Source organism: Platichthys flesus, chromosome 20 (assembly GCF_949316205.1).
Source record: "Platichthys flesus chromosome 20, fPlaFle2.1, whole genome shotgun sequence".
In the NCBI taxonomy this organism is placed as follows: Eukaryota; Metazoa; Chordata; class Actinopteri; order Pleuronectiformes; family Pleuronectidae; genus Platichthys; species Platichthys flesus.
Genome location: NC_084964.1, coordinates 2132152 through 2152973, shown reverse-complemented (window position 1 = coordinate 2152973; position 20822 = coordinate 2132152). Strand labels below are relative to the sequence as shown.

General features: G+C 38.2%; 6 non-coding genes across 6 annotated transcripts; all 6 read right to left on the bottom strand.

Moving 5' to 3' along the window:
* Positions 1–2402: 2402 nt before the first annotated feature.
* On the bottom strand, positions 2403–2476 carry trnak-cuu (transfer RNA lysine (anticodon CUU)). Its single transcript has one exon. It is a non-coding gene; the product is annotated as a tRNA-Lys (tRNA).
* Positions 2477–4803: 2327 nt separating this feature from the next.
* Positions 4804–4877, bottom strand: trnak-cuu (transfer RNA lysine (anticodon CUU)). The gene has a single exon. It is a non-coding gene; the product is annotated as a tRNA-Lys (tRNA).
* Positions 4878–7204: 2327 nt separating this feature from the next.
* On the bottom strand, positions 7205–7278 carry trnak-cuu (transfer RNA lysine (anticodon CUU)). The gene has a single exon. It is a non-coding gene; the product is annotated as a tRNA-Lys (tRNA).
* Positions 7279–9605: 2327 nt separating this feature from the next.
* Positions 9606–9679, bottom strand: trnak-cuu (transfer RNA lysine (anticodon CUU)). Its single transcript has one exon. It is a non-coding gene; the product is annotated as a tRNA-Lys (tRNA).
* Positions 9680–10069: 390 nt separating this feature from the next.
* trnak-uuu (transfer RNA lysine (anticodon UUU)) lies at positions 10070–10143 on the bottom strand. The gene has a single exon. It is a non-coding gene; the product is annotated as a tRNA-Lys (tRNA).
* Positions 10144–19282: 9139 nt separating this feature from the next.
* Positions 19283–19356, bottom strand: trnak-cuu (transfer RNA lysine (anticodon CUU)). Its single transcript has one exon. It is a non-coding gene; the product is annotated as a tRNA-Lys (tRNA).
* Positions 19357–20822: the final 1466 nt, after the last annotated feature.

The following is a 20822-nucleotide window of genomic DNA, read 5'->3' as shown; positions in this document are numbered from 1 at the left end:
ATCTGCTTGCTGGTGCTCAATTCCTAACCTTAAAATCTCCATAGCCCAACGTGGGGCTCGAACCCACGACCCTGAGATTAAGAGTGTCATGCTCTACCGAACTGATCTGGCGCTTCTTCCAAATAACTTCCCATCATAATAGAAATGTTAGAATGCAAGAAATATGTTTCATGAGAAGTAAAACCCTCTTGTATGAAAACAACCTAGGTCTGAGATAATGATGAGATTACAGAATAAGTTTTACTTTTAAAGTTTTCAGCACAAGTTCCGTGAACAAAAACACCCTGAACCATGTTGTCCAATTCTTTCGCAAGAAGATCAAACCAACGCTTGTCATTGGTTAGGGATTCAATCTCTTGCAGTTTGTGTGTGAACTCTATGGAATGTATTTGCTCTGAAGTATCCTTTAATAAGGAGTCTTTTAAGCTAAGACTTTGATCTGCATGCTGGTGCTCAATTCCGAATCTCAAAAGATTCATAGCCCAACGTGGGGCTCGAACCCACGACCCTGAGATTAAGAGTCTCATGCTCTACCGAACTGAGCTAGCCGGACATCTTCCTTATGACTTCCAAACACAATAGAAATGTTAGAATGCAAGAAATATGTTTCATGAGAAGTAAAACCCTCTTGTATGAAAACAACCTAGGTCTGAGATAATGATCAGATTACAGAATACATTTTACCTTTAATGTTTTTGAGCACAAGTTCCATGAACAAAAACAACCTGAACCATGTTGTCCAATTATTTCGCAAGAAGATCAAACCAATGGTTGTCATTGGTTAGGGATTCAATCTCTTGCAGTTTTCCATTCTAGTTAAGCTAGATAATCTAGACAAATTGATGGGTTTAATATATATATAATATTCTGATCAGCCGTTGATGTTTGCGAACTCTATGGAATGTATTTGCTCTGAAGTATCCTTTAATAAGGAGTCTTTTAAGCTAAGACTTTGATCTGCATGCTGGTGCTCAATTCTGAATCTCAAAAGGTCCATAGCCCAACGTGGTGCTCGAACCCACGACCCTGAGATTAAGAGTCTCATGCTCTACCGAACTGAGCTAGCCGGACATCTTCCTTATAACTTCCCAACACAATAGAAATGTTAGAATGCAAGAAATATGTTTCATGAGAAGTAAAACCCTCTTGTATGAAAACAACCTAGGTCTGAGATAATGATCAGATTGGTTTGGGATTCAATCTCTTGCAGTTTTCCATTCTAGTTTAGCTTTATAATCTAGACAAATTGATGGGTTCAATATATATATAATATTCTGATCAGCCGTTGATGTTTGCGAACTCTATGGAATGTATTTGCTCTGAAGTATCCTTTAATAAGGAGTCCTTTAAGCTAAGACTTTGATCTGCATGCTGGTGCTCAATTCCGAATCTCAAAAGATTCATAGCCCAACGTGGGGCTCGAACCCACAACCCTGAGATTAAGAGTCTCATGCTCTACCGAACTGAGCTAGCCGGACATCTTCCTTATAACTTCCCAACACAATAGAAATGTTAGAATGCAAGAAATATGTTTCATGAGAAGTAAAACCCTCTTGTATGAAAACAACCTAGGTCTGAGATAATGATCAGATTACAGAATACATTTTACCTTTAATGTTTTTGAGCACAAATTCCATGAACAAAAACAACCTGAACCATGTTGTCCAATTATTTCGCAAGAAGATCAAACCAATGCTTGTCATTGGTTAGGGATTCAATCTCTTGCAGTTTTCCATTCTAGTTAAGCTAGATAATCTAGACAAATTGATGGGTTCAATATATATATAATTTTCTGATCAGCCGTTGATGTTTGCTTGGTTTGTGTGAACACTATGGAATGTATTTTCTCTGAAGTATTCTTTAATAAGGAGTCTTTTAAGCTAAGACTTTCATCTGCATGCTGGTGCTCAATTCCTAAACTTAAAATCTCCGTAGCCCAACATGGGGCTCGAACCCACGACCCTGAGATTAAGAGTGTCATGCTCTACCGAACTGAGCTGGCTCTTCTTGCAAATAACTTCCCATCATAATAGAAATGTTAGAATGCAAGAAATATGTTTCATGAGAAGTAAAACCCTCTTGTATGAAAACAGGCGGTTTAGTTCCGTGAACAAAAACCGCCTGGACAATGTTGTCCAATTCTTTCGCAAGAAGATCAAACACACGCTTGTCATTGGTTAGGGATTCAATCTCTTGCAGTTTTCCATTCTAGTTTAGCTATATAATCTAGACAAATTGATGGGTTTAATATATATAATTTTCTGATCAGACGTTGATGTTTGCTTGGTGTGTGTGAACTCTATGGAATGTATTTGCTCTGAAGTATCCTTTAATAAGGAGTCTTTTAAGCTAAGACTTTGATCTGCATGCTGGTGCTCAATTCCGAATCTCAAAAGGTCCATAGCCCAACGTGGGGCTCGAACCCACGACCCTGAGATTAAGAGTCTCATACTCTACCGAACTGAGCTAGCCGGGCTTCTTCCTTATAACTTCCCATCACAATAGAAATGTTAGAATGCAAGAAATATGTTTCATGAGAAGTAAAACCCTTTACCTTTAATGTTTTCAGCACAAGTTCCGTGAACAAAAACACCCTGAACCATGTTGTCCAATTCTTTCGCAAGAAGATCAAACACACGCTTGTCATTGGTTTGGGATTCAATCTCTTGCAGTTTTCCATTCTAGTTTAGCTTTATAATCTAGACAAATTGATGGGTTTAATATATATATAATATTCTGATCAGCCGTTGATGTTTGCGAACTCTATGGAATGTATTTGCTCTGAAGTATCCTTTAATAAGGAGTCTTTTAAGATAGACTTTGATCTGCTTGCTGGTGCTCAATTCCTAACCTTAAAATCTCCATAGCCCAACGTGGGGCTCGAACCCACGACCCTGAGATTAAGAGTGTCATGCTCTACCGAACTGATCTGGCGCTTCTTCCAAATAACTTCCCATCATAATAGAAATGTTAGAATGCAAGAAATATGTTTCATGAGAAGTAAAACCCTCTTGTATGAAAACAACCTAGGTCTGAGATAATGATGAGATTACAGAATAAGTTTTACTTTTAAAGTTTTCAGCACAAGTTCCGTGAACAAAAACACCCTGAACCATGTTGTCCAATTCTTTCGCAAGAAGATCAAACCAACGCTTGTCATTGGTTAGGGATTCAATCTCTTGCAGTTTGTGTGTGAACTCTATGGAATGTATTTGCTCTGAAGTATCCTTTAATAAGGAGTCTTTTAAGATAAGACTTTGATCTGCATGCTGGTGCTCAATTCCGAATCTCAAAAGGTCCATAGCCCAACGTGGGGCTCGAACCCACTACGCTGAGATTAAGAGTCTCATGCTCTACCGAACTGAGCTAGCCGGGCTTCTTCCTTGTAACTTCCCATCACAATAGAAATGTTAGAATGCAAGAAATATGTTTCATGAGAAGTAAAACCCTTTACCTTTAATGTTTTCAGCACAAGTTCCGTGAACAAAAACACCATGAACCATGTTGTCCAATTCTTTCGCAAGAAGATCAAACACACGCTTGTCATTGGTTTGGGATTCAATCTCTTGCAGTTTTCCATTCTAGTTTAGCTATATAATCCAGACAAATTGATGGGTTTAATATATATATAATATTCTGATCAGCCGTTGATGTTTGCGAACACTATGGAATGTATTTGCTCTGAAGTATCCTTTAATAAGGAGTCTTTTAAGATAGACTTTGATCTGCATGCTGGTGCTCAATTCCTAACCTTAAAATCTCCATAGCCCAACGTGGGGCTCGAACCCATGACCCTGAGATTAAGAGTGTCATGCTCTACCGAACTGATCTGGCGCTTCTTCCAAATAACTTCCCATCACAATAGAAATGTTAGAATGCAAGAAATATGTTTCATGAGAAGTAATACCCTCTTGTATGAAAACAACCTAGGTCTGAGATAATGATCAGATTACAGAATAAGTTTTACCTTTAATGTTTTCAGCACAAGTTCCGTGAACAAAAACACCCTGAACCATGTTGTCCAATTCTTTCGCAAGAAGACCAAACCAACGCTTGTCATTGGTTAGGGATTCAATCTCTTGCAGTTTTCCATTCTAGTTAAGCTAGATAATCTAGACAAATTGATGGGTTCAGTATATATATAATTTTCTGATCAGACATTGATGTTTGCTTGGTGTGTGTGAACTCTATGGAATGTATTTGCTCTGAAGTATCCTTTAATAAGGAGTCTTTTAAGCTAAGACTTTCATCTGCATGCTGGTGCTCAATTCCTAACCTTAAAATCTCCATAGGCCAACGTGGGGCTTGAACCCACGACCCTGAGATTAAGAGTGTCATGCTCTACCGAACTGATCTGGCGCTTCTTCCAAATACTTCACATCACAATAGAAATGTTAGAATGCAAGAAATATGTTTCATGAGAAGTAAAACCCTCTTGTATGAAAACAACCTAGGTCTGAGATAATGATGAGATTACAGAATAAGTTTTACTTTTAAAGTTTTCAGCACAAGTTCCGTGAACAAAAACACCCTGAACCATGTTGTCCAATTCTTTCGCAAGAAGATCAAACACACGCTTGTCATTGGTTTGGGATTCAATCTCTTGCAGTTTTCCATTCTAGTTTAGATTTATAATCTAGACAAATTGATGGGTTCAATATATATACAATATTCCGATCAGCCGTTGATGTTTGCGAACTCTATGGAATGTATTTGCTCTGAAGTATCCTTTAATAAGGAGTCTTTTAAGCTAAGACTTTGATCTGCATGCTGGTGCTCAATTCCGAATCTCAAAAGGTCCATAGCCCAACGTGGGGCTCGAACCCACGACCCTGAGATTAAGAGTCTCATACTCTACCGAACTGAGCTAGCCGGGCTTCTTCCTTATAACTTCCCATCACAATAGAAATGTTAGAATGCAAGAAATATGTTTCATGAGAAGTAAAACCCTTTACCTTTAATGTTTTCAGCACAAGTTCCGTGAACAAAAACACCCTGAACCATGTTGTCCAATTCTTTCGCAAGAAGATCAAACACACGCTTGTCATTGGTTTGGGATTCAATCTCTTGCAGTTTTCCATTCTAGTTTAGCTTTATAATCTAGACAAATTGATGGGTTTAATATATATATAATATTCTGATCAGCCGTTGATGTTTGCGAACTCTATGGAATGTATTTGCTCTGAAGTATCCTTTAATAAGGAGTCTTTTAAGATAGACTTTGATCTGCTTGCTGGTGCTCAATTCCTAACCTTAAAATCTCCATAGCCCAACGTGGGGCTCGAACCCACGACCCTGAGATTAAGAGTGTCATGCTCTACCGAACTGATCTGGCGCTTCTTCCAAATAACTTCCCATCATAATAGAAATGTTAGAATGCAAGAAATATGTTTCATGAGAAGTAAAACCCTCTTGTATGAAAACAACCTAGGTCTGAGATAATGATGAGATTACAGAATAAGTTTTACTTTTAAAGTTTTCAGCACAAGTTCCGTGAACAAAAACACCCTGAACCATGTTGTCCAATTCTTTCGCAAGAAGATCAAACCAACGCTTGTCATTGGTTAGGGATTCAATCTCTTGCAGTTTGTGTGTGAACTCTATGGAATGTATTTGCTCTGAAGTATCCTTTAATAAGGAGTCTTTTAAGATAAGACTTTGATCTGCATGCTGGTGCTCAATTCCGAATCTCAAAAGGTCCATAGCCCAACGTGGGGCTCGAACCCACTACGCTGAGATTAAGAGTCTCATGCTCTACCGAACTGAGCTAGCCGGGCTTCTTCCTTGTAACTTCCCATCACAATAGAAATGTTAGAATGCAAGAAATATGTTTCATGAGAAGTAAAACCCTTTACCTTTAATGTTTTCAGCACAAGTTCCGTGAACAAAAACACCATGAACCATGTTGTCCAATTCTTTCGCAAGAAGATCAAACACACGCTTGTCATTGGTTTGGGATTCAATCTCTTGCAGTTTTCCATTCTAGTTTAGCTATATAATCCAGACAAATTGATGGGTTTAATATATATATAATATTCTGATCAGCCGTTGATGTTTGCGAACACTATGGAATGTATTTGCTCTGAAGTATCCTTTAATAAGGAGTCTTTTAAGATAGACTTTGATCTGCATGCTGGTGCTCAATTCCTAACCTTAAAATCTCCATAGCCCAACGTGGGGCTCGAACCCATGACCCTGAGATTAAGAGTGTCATGCTCTACCGAACTGATCTGGCGCTTCTTCCAAATAACTTCCCATCACAATAGAAATGTTAGAATGCAAGAAATATGTTTCATGAGAAGTAATACCCTCTTGTATGAAAACAACCTAGGTCTGAGATAATGATCAGATTACAGAATAAGTTTTACCTTTAATGTTTTCAGCACAAGTTCCGTGAACAAAAACACCCTGAACCATGTTGTCCAATTCTTTCGCAAGAAGACCAAACCAACGCTTGTCATTGGTTAGGGATTCAATCTCTTGCAGTTTTCCATTCTAGTTAAGCTAGATAATCTAGACAAATTGATGGGTTCAGTATATATATAATTTTCTGATCAGACATTGATGTTTGCTTGGTGTGTGTGAACTCTATGGAATGTATTTGCTCTGAAGTATCCTTTAATAAGGAGTCTTTTAAGCTAAGACTTTCATCTGCATGCTGGTGCTCAATTCCTAACCTTAAAATCTCCATAGGCCAACGTGGGGCTTGAACCCACGACCCTGAGATTAAGAGTGTCATGCTCTACCGAACTGATCTGGCGCTTCTTCCAAATACTTCACATCACAATAGAAATGTTAGAATGCAAGAAATATGTTTCATGAGAAGTAAAACCCTCTTGTATGAAAACAACCTAGGTCTGAGATAATGATGAGATTACAGAATAAGTTTTACTTTTAAAGTTTTCAGCACAAGTTCCGTGAACAAAAACACCCTGAACCATGTTGTCCAATTCTTTCGCAAGAAGATCAAACACACGCTTGTCATTGGTTTGGGATTCAATCTCTTGCAGTTTTCCATTCTAGTTTAGATTTATAATCTAGACAAATTGATGGGTTCAATATATATACAATATTCCGATCAGCCGTTGATGTTTGCGAACTCTATGGAATGTATTTGCTCTGAAGTATCCTTTAATAAGGAGTCTTTTAAGCTAAGACTTTGATCTGCATGCTGGTGCTCAATTCCGAATCTCAAAAGGTCCATAGCCCAACGTGGGGCTCGAACCCACGACCCTGAGATTAAGAGTCTCATACTCTACCGAACTGAGCTAGCCGGGCTTCTTCCTTATAACTTCCCATCACAATAGAAATGTTAGAATGCAAGAAATATGTTTCATGAGAAGTAAAACCCTTTACCTTTAATGTTTTCAGCACAAGTTCCGTGAACAAAAACACCCTGAACCATGTTGTCCAATTCTTTCGCAAGAAGATCAAACACACGCTTGTCATTGGTTTGGGATTCAATCTCTTGCAGTTTTCCATTCTAGTTTAGCTTTATAATCTAGACAAATTGATGGGTTTAATATATATATAATATTCTGATCAGCCGTTGATGTTTGCGAACTCTATGGAATGTATTTGCTCTGAAGTATCCTTTAATAAGGAGTCTTTTAAGATAGACTTTGATCTGCTTGCTGGTGCTCAATTCCTAACCTTAAAATCTCCATAGCCCAACGTGGGGCTCGAACCCACGACCCTGAGATTAAGAGTGTCATGCTCTACCGAACTGATCTGGCGCTTCTTCCAAATAACTTCCCATCATAATAGAAATGTTAGAATGCAAGAAATATGTTTCATGAGAAGTAAAACCCTCTTGTATGAAAACAACCTAGGTCTGAGATAATGATGAGATTACAGAATAAGTTTTACTTTTAAAGTTTTCAGCACAAGTTCCGTGAACAAAAACACCCTGAACCATGTTGTCCAATTCTTTCGCAAGAAGATCAAACCAACGCTTGTCATTGGTTAGGGATTCAATCTCTTGCAGTTTGTGTGTGAACTCTATGGAATGTATTTGCTCTGAAGTATCCTTTAATAAGGAGTCTTTTAAGATAAGACTTTGATCTGCATGCTGGTGCTCAATTCCGAATCTCAAAAGGTCCATAGCCCAACGTGGGGCTCGAACCCACTACGCTGAGATTAAGAGTCTCATGCTCTACCGAACTGAGCTAGCCGGGCTTCTTCCTTGTAACTTCCCATCACAATAGAAATGTTAGAATGCAAGAAATATGTTTCATGAGAAGTAAAACCCTTTACCTTTAATGTTTTCAGCACAAGTTCCGTGAACAAAAACACCATGAACCATGTTGTCCAATTCTTTCGCAAGAAGATCAAACACACGCTTGTCATTGGTTTGGGATTCAATCTCTTGCAGTTTTCCATTCTAGTTTAGCTATATAATCCAGACAAATTGATGGGTTTAATATATATATAATATTCTGATCAGCCGTTGATGTTTGCGAACACTATGGAATGTATTTGCTCTGAAGTATCCTTTAATAAGGAGTCTTTTAAGATAGACTTTGATCTGCATGCTGGTGCTCAATTCCTAACCTTAAAATCTCCATAGCCCAACGTGGGGCTCGAACCCATGACCCTGAGATTAAGAGTGTCATGCTCTACCGAACTGATCTGGCGCTTCTTCCAAATAACTTCCCATCACAATAGAAATGTTAGAATGCAAGAAATATGTTTCATGAGAAGTAATACCCTCTTGTATGAAAACAACCTAGGTCTGAGATAATGATCAGATTACAGAATAAGTTTTACCTTTAATGTTTTCAGCACAAGTTCCGTGAACAAAAACACCCTGAACCATGTTGTCCAATTCTTTCGCAAGAAGACCAAACCAACGCTTGTCATTGGTTAGGGATTCAATCTCTTGCAGTTTTCCATTCTAGTTAAGCTAGATAATCTAGACAAATTGATGGGTTCAGTATATATATAATTTTCTGATCAGACATTGATGTTTGCTTGGTGTGTGTGAACTCTATGGAATGTATTTGCTCTGAAGTATCCTTTAATAAGGAGTCTTTTAAGCTAAGACTTTCATCTGCATGCTGGTGCTCAATTCCTAACCTTAAAATCTCCATAGGCCAACGTGGGGCTTGAACCCACGACCCTGAGATTAAGAGTGTCATGCTCTACCGAACTGATCTGGCGCTTCTTCCAAATACTTCACATCACAATAGAAATGTTAGAATGCAAGAAATATGTTTCATGAGAAGTAAAACCCTCTTGTATGAAAACAACCTAGGTCTGAGATAATGATGAGATTACAGAATAAGTTTTACTTTTAAAGTTTTCAGCACAAGTTCCGTGAACAAAAACACCCTGAACCATGTTGTCCAATTCTTTCGCAAGAAGATCAAACACACGCTTGTCATTGGTTTGGGATTCAATCTCTTGCAGTTTTCCATTCTAGTTTAGATTTATAATCTAGACAAATTGATGGGTTCAATATATATACAATATTCCGATCAGCCGTTGATGTTTGCGAACTCTATGGAATGTATTTGCTCTGAAGTATCCTTTAATAAGGAGTCCTTTAAGCTAAGACTTTGATCTGCATGCTGGTGCTCAATTCCGAATCTCAAAAGATTCATAGCCCAACGTGGGGCTCGAACCCACAACCCTGAGATTAAGAGTCTCATGCTCTACCGAACTGAGCTAGCCGGGCTTCTTCCTTATAACTTCCCATCACAATAGAAATGTTAGAATGCAAGAAATATGTTTCATGAGAAGTAAAACCCTTTACCTTTAATGTTTTCAGCACAAGTTCCGTGAACAAAAACACCCTGAACCATGTTGTCCAATTCTTTCGCAAAAAGATCAAACACACGCTTGTCATTGGTTTGGGATTCAATCTCTTGCAGTTTTCCATTCTAGTTTAGCTTTATAATCTAGACAAATTGATGGGTTTAATATATATATAATATTCTGATCAGCCGTTGATGTTTGCGAACTCTATGGAATGCATTTGCTCTGAAGTATCCTTTAATAAGGAGTCCTTTAAGCTAAGACTTTGATCTGCATGCTGGTGCTCAATTCCGAATCTCAAAAGCTTCATAGCCCAACATGGGGCTCGAACCCACAACCCTGAGATTAAAAGTCTCATGCTCTACCGAACTGAGCTAGCCGAACATCTTCCTTATAACTTCCCAACACAATAGAAATGTTAGAATGCAGGAAATATGTTTCATGAGAAGTAAAACCCTCTTGTATGAAAACAACCTAGGTCTGAGATAATGATCAGATTACAGAATACATTTTACCTTTAATGTTTTTGAGCACAAGTTCCATGAACAAAAACAACCTGAACCATGTTGTCCAATTATTTCGCAAGAAGATCAAACCAATGCTTGTCATTGGTTAGGGATTCAATCTCTTGCAGTTTTCCATTCTAGTTAAGCTAGATAATCTAGACAAATTGATGGGTTCAATATATATATAATTTTCTGATCAGCCGTTGATGTTTGCTTGGTGTGTGTGAACACTATGGAATGTATTTTCTCTGAAGTATTCTTTAATAAGGAGTCTTTTAAGCTAAGACTTTCATCTGCATGCTGGTGCTCAATTCCTAACCTTAAAATCTCCGTAGCCCAACATGGGGCTCGAACCCACGACCCTGAGATTAAGAGTGTCATGCTCTACCGAACTGAGCTGGCTCTTCTTCCAAATAGCTTCCCATCATAATAGAAATGTTAGAATGCAAGAAATATGTTTCATGAGAAGTAAAACCCTTTACCTTTAATGTTTTCAGCACAAGTTCCGTGAACAAAACACCCTAAACCATGTTGTCCAATTCTTTGGCAAGAAGATCAAACACACGCTTGTCATTGGTTAGGGATTCAATCTCTTGCAGTTTTCCATTCTAGTTTAGCTATATAATCTAGACAAATTAATGGGTTTAATATATATAATTTTCTGATCAGACGTTGATGTTTGCTTGGTGTGTGTGAACTCTATGGAATGTATTTGCTCTGAAGTATCCATTAATAAGGAGTCTTTTAAGCTAAGACTTTGATCTGCATGCTGGTGCTCAATTCCGAATCTCAAAAGGTCCATAGCCCAACGTGGGGCTCGAACCCACGACCCTGAGATTAAGAGTCTCATGCTCTCCCGAACTGAGCTAGCCGGGCTTCTTCCTTATAACTTCCCATCACAATAGAAATGTTAGAATGCAAGAAATATGTTTCATGAGAAGTAAAACCCTTTACCTTTAATGTTTTCAGCACAAGTTCCGTGAACAATAACACCCTGAACCATGTTGTCCAATTCTTTCGCAAGAAGATCAAACACACGCTTGTCATTGGTTTGGGATTCAATCTCTTGCAGTTTTCCATTCTAGTTAAGCTAGATAATCTAGACAAATTGATGGGTTCAGTATATATATAATTTTCTGATCAGACATTGATGTTTGCTTGGTGTGTGTGAACTCTATGGAATGTATTTGCTCTGAAGTATCCTTTAATAAGGAGTCTTTTAAGCTAAGACTTTCATCTGCATGCTGGTGCTCAATTCCTAACCTTAAAATCTCCATAGGCCAACGTGGGGCTCGAACCCACGACCCTGAGATTAAGAGTGTCATGCTCTACCGAACTGATCTGGCGCTTCTTCCAAATAACTTCCCATCACAATAGAAATGTTAGAATGCAAGAAATATGTTTCATGAGAAGTAAAACCCTCTTGTATGAAAACAACCTAGGTCTGAGATAATGATCAGATTGGTTTGGGATTCAATCTCTTGCAGTTTTCCATTCTAGTTTAGCTTTATAATCTAGACAAATTGATGGGTTCAATATATATATAATATTCTGATCAGCCGTTGATGTTTGCGAACTCTATGGAATGTATTTGCTCTGAAGTATCCTTTAATAAGGAGTCCTTTAAGCTAAGACTTTGATCTGCATGCTGGTGCTCAATTCCGAATCTCAAAAGATTCATAGCCCAACGTGGGGCTCGAACCCACAACCCTGAGATTAAGAGTCTCATGCTCTACCGAACTGAGCTAGCCGGACATCTTCCTTATAACTTCCCAACACAATAGAAATGTTAGAATGCAAGAAATATGTTTCATGAGAAGTAAAACCCTCTTGTATGAAAACAACCTAGGTCTGAGATAATGATCAGATTACAGAATACATTTTACCTTTAATGTTTTTGAGCACAAATTCCATGAACAAAAACAACCTGAACCATGTTGTCCAATTATTTCGCAAGAAGATCAAACCAATGCTTGTCATTGGTTAGGGATTCAATCTCTTGCAGTTTTCCATTCTAGTTAAGCTAGATAATCTAGACAAATTGATGGGTTCAATATATATATAATTTTCTGATCAGCCGTTGATGTTTGCTTGGTTTGTGTGAACACTATGGAATGTATTTTCTCTGAAGTATTCTTTAATAAGGAGTCTTTTAAGCTAAGACTTTCATCTGCATGCTGGTGCTCAATTCCTAAACTTAAAATCTCCGCAGCCCAACATGGGGCTCGAACCCACGACCCTGAGATTAAGAGTGTCATGCTCTACCGAACTGAGCTGGCTCTTCTTGCAAATAACTTCCCATCATAATAGAAATGTTAGAATGCAAGAAATATGTTTCATGAGAAGTAAAACCCTCTTGTATGAAAACAGGCGGTTTAGTTCCGTGAACAAAAACCGCCTGGACAATGTTGTCCAATTCTTTCGCAAGAAGATCAAACACACGCTTGTCATTGGTTAGGGATTCAATCTCTTGCAGTTTTCCATTCTAGTTTAGCTATATAATCTAGACAAATTGATGGGTTTAATATATATAATTTTCTGATCAGACGTTGATGTTTGCTTGGTGTGTGTGAACTCTATGGAATGTATTTGCTCTGAAGTATCCTTTAATAAGGAGTCTTTTAAGCTAAGACTTTGATCTGCATGCTGGTGCTCAATTCCGAATCTCAAAAGGTCCATAGCCCAACGTGGGGCTCGAACCCACGACCCTGAGATTAAGAGTCTCATACTCTACCGAACTGAGCTAGCCGGGCTTCTTCCTTATAACTTCCCATCACAATAGAAATGTTAGAATGCAAGAAATATGTTTCATGAGAAGTAAAACCCTTTACCTTTAATGTTTTCAGCACAAGTTCCGTGAACAAAAACACCCTGAACCATGTTGTCCAATTCTTTCGCAAGAAGATCAAACACACGCTTGTCATTGGTTTGGGATTCAATCTCTTGCAGTTTTCCATTCTAGTTTAGCTTTATAATCTAGACAAATTGATGGGTTTAATATATATATAATATTCTGATCAGCCGTTGATGTTTGCGAACTCTATTGAATGTATTTGCTCTGAAGTATCCTTTAATAAGGAGTCTTTTAAGATAGACTTTGATCTGCTTGCTGGTGCTCAATTCCTAACCTTAAAATCTCCATAGCCCAACGTGGGGCTCGAACCCACTACGCTGAGATTAAGAGTCTCATGCTCTACCGAACTGAGCTAGCCGGGCTTCTTCCTTGTAACTTCCCATCACAATAGAAATGTTAGAATGCAAGAAATATGTTTCATGAGAAGTAAAACCCTTTACCTTTAATGTTTTCAGCACAAGTTCCGTGAACAAAAACACCATGAACCATGTTGTCCAATTCTTTCGCAAGAAGATCAAACACACGCTTGTCATTGGTTTGGGATTCAATCTCTTGCAGTTTTCCATTCTAGTTTAGCTATATAATCTAGACAAATTGATGGGTTTAATATATACATAATATTCTGATCAGCCGTTGATGTTTGCGAACTCTATGGAATGTATTTGCTCTGAAGTATCCTTTAATAAGGAGTCTTTTAAGATAGACTTTGATCTGCATGCTGGTGCTCAATTCCTAACCTTAAAATCTCCATAGCCCAACGTGGGGCTCGAACCCATGACCCTGAGATTAAGAGTGTCATGCTCTACCGAACTGATCTGGCGCTTCTTCCAAATAACTTCCCATCACAATAGAAATGTTAGAATGCAAGAAATATGTTTCATGAGAAGTAATACCCTCTTGTATGAAAACAACCTAGGTCTGAGATAATGATCAGATTACAGAATAAGTTTTACCTTTAATGTTTTCAGCACAAGTTCCGTGAACAAAAACACCCTGAACCATGTTGTCCAATTCTTTCGCAAGAAGACCAAACCAACGCTTGTCATTGGTTAGGGATTCAATCTCTTGCAGTTTTCCATTCTAGTTTAGCTTTATAATCTAGACAAATTGATGGGTTCAATATATATATAATATTCTGATCAGCCGTTGATGTTTGCGAACTCTATGGAATGTATTTGCTCTGAAGTATCCTTCAATAAGGAGTCCTTTAAGCTAAGACTTTGATCTGCATGCTGGTGCTCAATTCCGAATCTCAAAAGATTCATAGCCCAACGTGGGGCTCGAACCCACAACCCTGAGATTAAGAGTCTCATGCTCTACCGAACTGAGCTAGCCGGACATCTTCCTTATAACTTCCCAACACAATAGAAATGTTAGAATGCAAGAAATATGTTTCATGAGAAGTAAAACCCTCTTGTATGAAAACAACCTAGGTCTGAGATAATGATCAGATTACAGAATACATTTTACCTTTAATGTTTTTGAGCACAAGTTCCATGAACAAAAACAACCTGAACCATGTTGTCCAATTATTTCGCAAGAAGATCAAACCAATGCTTGTCATTGGTTAGGGATTCAATCTCTTGCAGTTTTCCATTCTAGTTAAGCTAGATAATCTAGACAAATTGATGGGTTCAATATATATATAATTTTCTGATCAGCCGTTTATGTTTGCTTGGTGTGTGTGAACACTATGGAATGTATTTTCTCTGAAGTATTCTTTAATAAGGAGTCCTTTAAGCTAAGACTTTGATCTGCATGCTGGTGCTCAATTCCGAATCTCAAAAGCTTCATAGCCCAACGTGGGGCTCGAACCCACGACCCTGAGATTAAGAGACTCATGCTCTACCGAACTGAGCTAGCCGGACATCTTCCTTATAACTTCCCAACACAATAGAAATGTTAGAATGCAAGAAATATGTTTCATGAGAAGTAAAACCCTCTTGTATGAAAACAACCTAGGTCTGAGATAATGATCAGATTGGTTTGGGATTCAATCTCTTGCAGTTTTCCATTCTAGTTTAGCTTTATAATCTAGACAAATTGATGGGTTCAATATATATATAATATTCTGATCAGCCGTTGATGTTTGCGAACTCTATGGAATGTATTTGCTCTGAAGTATCCTTTAATAAGGAGTCTTTTAAGATAGACTTTGATCTGCATGCTGGTGCTCAATTCCTAACCTTAAAATCTCCATAGCCCAACGTGGGGCTCGAACCCACTACGCTGAGATTAAGAGTCTCATGCTCTACCGAACTGAGCTAGCCGGGCTTCTTCCTTGTAACTTCCCATCACAATAGAAATGTTAGAATGCAAGAAATATGTTTCATGAGAAGTAAAACCCTTTACCTTTAATGTTTTCAGCACAAGTTCCGTGAACAAAAACACCATGAACCATGTTGTCCAATTCTTTCGCAAGAAGATCAAACACACGCTTGTCATTGGTTTGGGATTCAATCTCTTGCAGTTTTCCATTCTAGTTTAGCTATATAATCTAGACAAATTGATGGGTTTAATATATACATAATATTCTGATCAGCCGTTGATGTTTGCGAACTCTATGGAATGTATTTGCTCTGAAGTATCCTTTAATAAGGAGTCTTTTAAGATAGACTTTGATCTGCATGCTGGTGCTCAATTCCTAACCTTAAAATCTCCATAGCCCAACGTGGGGCTCGAACCCATGACCCTGAGATTAAGAGTGTCATGCTCTACCGAACTGATCTGGCGCTTCTTCCAAATAACGTCCCATCACAATAGAAATGTTAGAATGCAAGAAATATGTTTCATGAGAAGTAATACCCTCTTGTATGAAAACATCCTAGGTCTGAGATAATGATCAGATTACAGAATAAGTTTTACCTTTAATGTTTTCAGCACAAGTTCCGTGAACAAAAACACCCTGAACCATGTTGTCCAATTCTTTCGCAAGAAGACCAAACCAACGCTTGTCATTGGTTAGGGATTCAATCTCTTGCAGTTTTCCATTCTAGTTTAGCTTTATAATCTAGACAAATTGATGGGTTCAATATATATATAATATTCTGATCAGCCGTTGATGTTTGCGAACTCTATGGAATGTATTTGCTCTGAAGTATCCTTCAATAAGGAGTCCTTTAAGCTAAGACTTTGATCTGCATGCTGGTGCTCAATTCCGAATCTCAAAAGATTCATAGCCCAACGTGGGGCTCGAACCCACAACCCTGAGATTAAGAGTCTCATGCTCTACCGAACTGAGATAGCCGGACATCTTCCTTATAACTTCCCAACACAATAGAAATGTTAGAATGCAAGAAATATGTTTCATGAGAAGTAAAACCCTCTTGTATGAAAACAACCTAGGTCTGAGATAATGATCAGATTACAGAATACATTTTACCTTTAATGTTTTTGAGCACAAGTTCCATGAACAAAAACAACCTGAACCATGTTGTCCAATTCTTTCGCAAGAAGATCAAACACACGCTTGTCATTGGTTTGGGATTCAATCTCTTGCAGTTTTCCATTCTAGTTTAGCTAGATAATCTAGACAAATTGATGGGTTCAATATATATATAATTTTCTGATCAGCCGTTTATGTTTGCTTGGTGTGTGTGAACACTATGGAATGTATTTTCTCTGAAGTATTCTTTAATAAGGAGTCCTTTAAGCTAAGACTTTGATCTGCATGCTGGTGCTCAATTCCGAATCTCAAAAGCTTCATAGCCCAACGTGGGGCTCGAACCCACGACCCTGAGATTAAGAGTCTCATGCTCTACCGAACTGAGCTAGCAAGAAATATGTTTCATGAGAAGTAAAACCCTTTACCTTAATGTTTTCAGCACAAGTTCCGTGAACAAAAACACCCTGAACCATGTTGTCCAATTCTTTCGCAAGAAGACCAAACCAACGCTTGTCATTGGTTAGGGATTCAATCTCTTGCAGTTTTCCATTCTAGTTAAGCTAGATAATCTAGACAAATTGATGGGTTCAGTATATATATAATTTTCTGATCAGACATTGATGTTTGCTTGGTGTGTGTGAACTCTATGGAATGTATTTGCTCTGAAGTATCGTTTAATAAGGAGTCTTTTAAGCTAAGACTTTCATCTGCATGCTGGTTCTCAATTCCTAACCTTAAAATCTCCATAGGCCAACGTGGGGCTCGAACCCACGACCCTGAGATTAAGAGTGTCATGCTCTACCGAACTGATCTGGCGCTTCTTCCAAATAACTTCCCATCACAATAGAAATGTTAGAATGCAAGAAATATGTTTCATGAGAAGTAAAACCCTCTTGTATGAAAACAACCTAGGTCTGAGATAATGATGAGATTACAGAATAAGTTTTACTTTTAAGTTTTCAGCACAAGTTCCGTGAACAAAAACACCCTGAACCATGTTGTCCAATTCTTTCGCAAGAAGATCAAACACACGCTTGTCATTGGTTTGGGATTCAATCTCTTGCAGTTTTCCATTCTAGTTTAGCTTTATAATCTAGACAAATTGATGGGTTTAATATATATATAATATTCTGATCAGCCGTTGATGTTTGCGAACTCTATGGAATGTATTTGCTCTGAAGTATCCTTTAATAAGGAGTCCTTTAAGCTAAGACTTTGATCTGCATGCTGGTGCTCAATTCCGAATCTCAAAAGCTTCATAGGACAACGTGGGGCTCGAACCCACGACCCTGAGATTAAGAGTCTCATGCTCTACCGAACTGAGCTAGCCGGACATCTTCCTTATAACTTCCCAACACAATAGAAATGTTAGAATGCAAGAAATATGTTTCATGAGAAGTAAAACCCTCTTGTATGAAAACAACCTAGGTCTGAGATAATGATCAGATTACAGAATACATTTTACCTTTAATGTTTTTGAGCACAAGTTCCATGAACAAAAACAACCTGAACCATGTTGTCCAATTATTTCGCAAGAAGATCAAACCAATGCTTGTCATTGGTTAGGGATTCAATCTCTTGCAGTTTTCCATTCTAGTTAAGCTAGATAATCTAGACAAATTGATGGGTTCAATATATATATAATTTTCTGATCAGCCGTTGATGTTTGCTTGGTGTGTGTGACCTCTATGGAATGTATTTGCTCTGCAGTATCCTTTAATAAGGAGTCTTTTAAGCTAAGACTTTGATCTGCATGCTGGTGCTCAATTCTGAATCTCAAAAGGTCCATAGCCCAACGTGGGGCTCGAACCCACGACCCTGAGATTAAGAGTCTCATGCTCTCCCGAACTGAGCTAGCCGGGCTTCTTTCTTATAACTTCCCATCACAATAGAAATGTTAGAATGCAAGAAATATGTTTCATGAGAAATAAAACCCTTTACCTTTAATGTTTTCAGCACAAGTTCCGTGAACAAAAACACCCTGAACCATGTTGTCCAATTCTTTCGCAAGAAGATCAAACACACGCTTGTCATTGGTTTGGGATTCAATCTCTTGCAGTTTTCCATTCTAGTTAAGCTAGATAATCTAGACAAATTGATGGGTTCAGTATATATATAATTTTCTGATCAGACATTGATGTTTGCTTGGTGTGTGTGAACTCTATGGAATGTATTTGCTCTGAAGTATCCTTTAATAAGGAGTCTTTTAAGCTAAGACTTTCATCTGCATGCTGGTGCTCAATTCCTAACCTTAAAATCTCCATAGGCCAACGTGGGGCTCGAACCCACTACCCTGAGATTAAGAGTGTCATGCTCTACCGAACTGATCTGGCGCTTCTTCCAAATAACTTCCCATCACAATAGAAATGTTAGAATGCAAGAAATATGTTTCATGAGAAGTAAAACCCTCTTGTATGAAAACAACCTAGGTCTGAGATAATGATGAGATTACAGAATAAGTTTTACTTTTAAAGTTTTCAGCACAAGTTCCGTGAACAAAAACACCCTGAACCATGTTGTCCAATTCTTTCGCAAGAAGATCAAACCAATGGTTGTCATTGGTTAGGGATTCAATCTCTTGCAGTTTTCCATTCTAGTTAAGCTAGATAATCTAGACAAATTGATGGGTTTAATATATATATAATATTCTGATCAGCCGTTGATGTTTGCGAACTCTATGGAATGTATTTGCTCTGAAGTATCCTTTAATAAGGAGTCTTTTAAGCTAAGACTTTGATCTGCATGCTGGTGCTCAATTCTGAATCTCAAAAGGTCCATAGCCCAACGTGGGGCTCGAACCCACGACCCTGAGATTAAGAGTCTCATGCTCTACCGAACTGAGCTAGCCGGGCTTCTTCCTTATATCTTCCCATCACAATAGAAATGTTAGAATGCAAGAAATATGTTTCATGAGAAGTAAAACCCTTTACCTTTAATGTTTTCAGCACAAGTTCCGTGAACAAAAACACCCTGAACCATGTTGTCCAATTCTTTCGCAAGAAGATCAAACCAACGCTTGTCATTGGTTAGGGATTCAATCTCTTGCAGTTTTCCATTCTAGTTAAGCTAGATAATCTAGACAAATTGATGGGTTCAGTATATATATAATTTTCTGATCAGACATTGATGTTTGCTTGGTGTGTGTGAACTCTATGGAATGTATTTGCTCTGAAGTATCCTTTAATAAGGAGTCTTTTAAGATAGACTTTGATCTGCATGCTGGTGCTCAATTCCTAACCTTAAAATCTCCATAGCCCAACGTGGGGCTCGAACCCACTACGCTGAGATTAAGAGTCTCATGCTCTACCGAACTGAGCTAGCCGGGCTTCTTCCTTGTAACTTCCCATCACAATAGAAATGTTAGAATGCAAGAAATATGTTTCATGAGAAGTAAAACCCTTTACCTTTAATGTTTTCAGCACAAGTTCCGTGAACAAAAACACCATGAACCATGTTGTCCAATTCTTTCGCAAGAAGATCAAACACACGCTTGTCATTGGTTTGGGATTCAATCTCTTGCAGTTTTCCATTCTAGTTTAGCTATATAATCTAGACAAATTGATGGGTTTAATATATATATAATATTCTGATCAGCCGTTGATGTTTGCGAACTCTATGGAATGTATTTGCTCTGAAGTATCCTTTAATAAGGAGTCTTTTAAGCTAAGACTTTGATCTGCATGCTGGTGCTCAATTCCTAACCTTAAAATCTTCATAGCCCAACGTGGGGCTTGAAACCACGACCCTGAGATTAAGAGTCTCATGCTCTACCGAAATGAGCTGGCCGGGCTTCTTCCTCATAACTTCCCATCACAATAGAAATGTTAGAATGCAAGAAATATGTTTCATGAGAAGTAAAACCCTCTTGTATGAAAACAACCAAGGTCTGAGATAATGATGAGATTACAGAATAAGTTTTACCTTTCATGTTTTCAGCACAAGTTCCGTGAACAAAAACCGCCTGAACCATGTTGTCCAATTCTTTCGAAGAAGATCAAACACACGCTTGTCATTGGTTAGGGATTCAATCTCTTGCAGTTTTCCATTCTAGTTAAGCTAGATAATCTAGACAAATTGATGGGTTCAGTATATATATAATTTTCTGATCAGACATTGATGTTTGCTTGGTGTGTGTGAACTCTATGGAATGTATTTGCTCTGAAGTATCCTTTAATAAGGAGTCTTTTAAGATAGACTTTGATCTGCATGCTGGTGCTCAATTCCTAACCTTAAAATCTCCATAGCCCAACGTGGGGCTCGAACCCACTACGCTGAGATTAAGAGTCTCATGCTCTACCGAACTGAGCTAGCCGGGCTT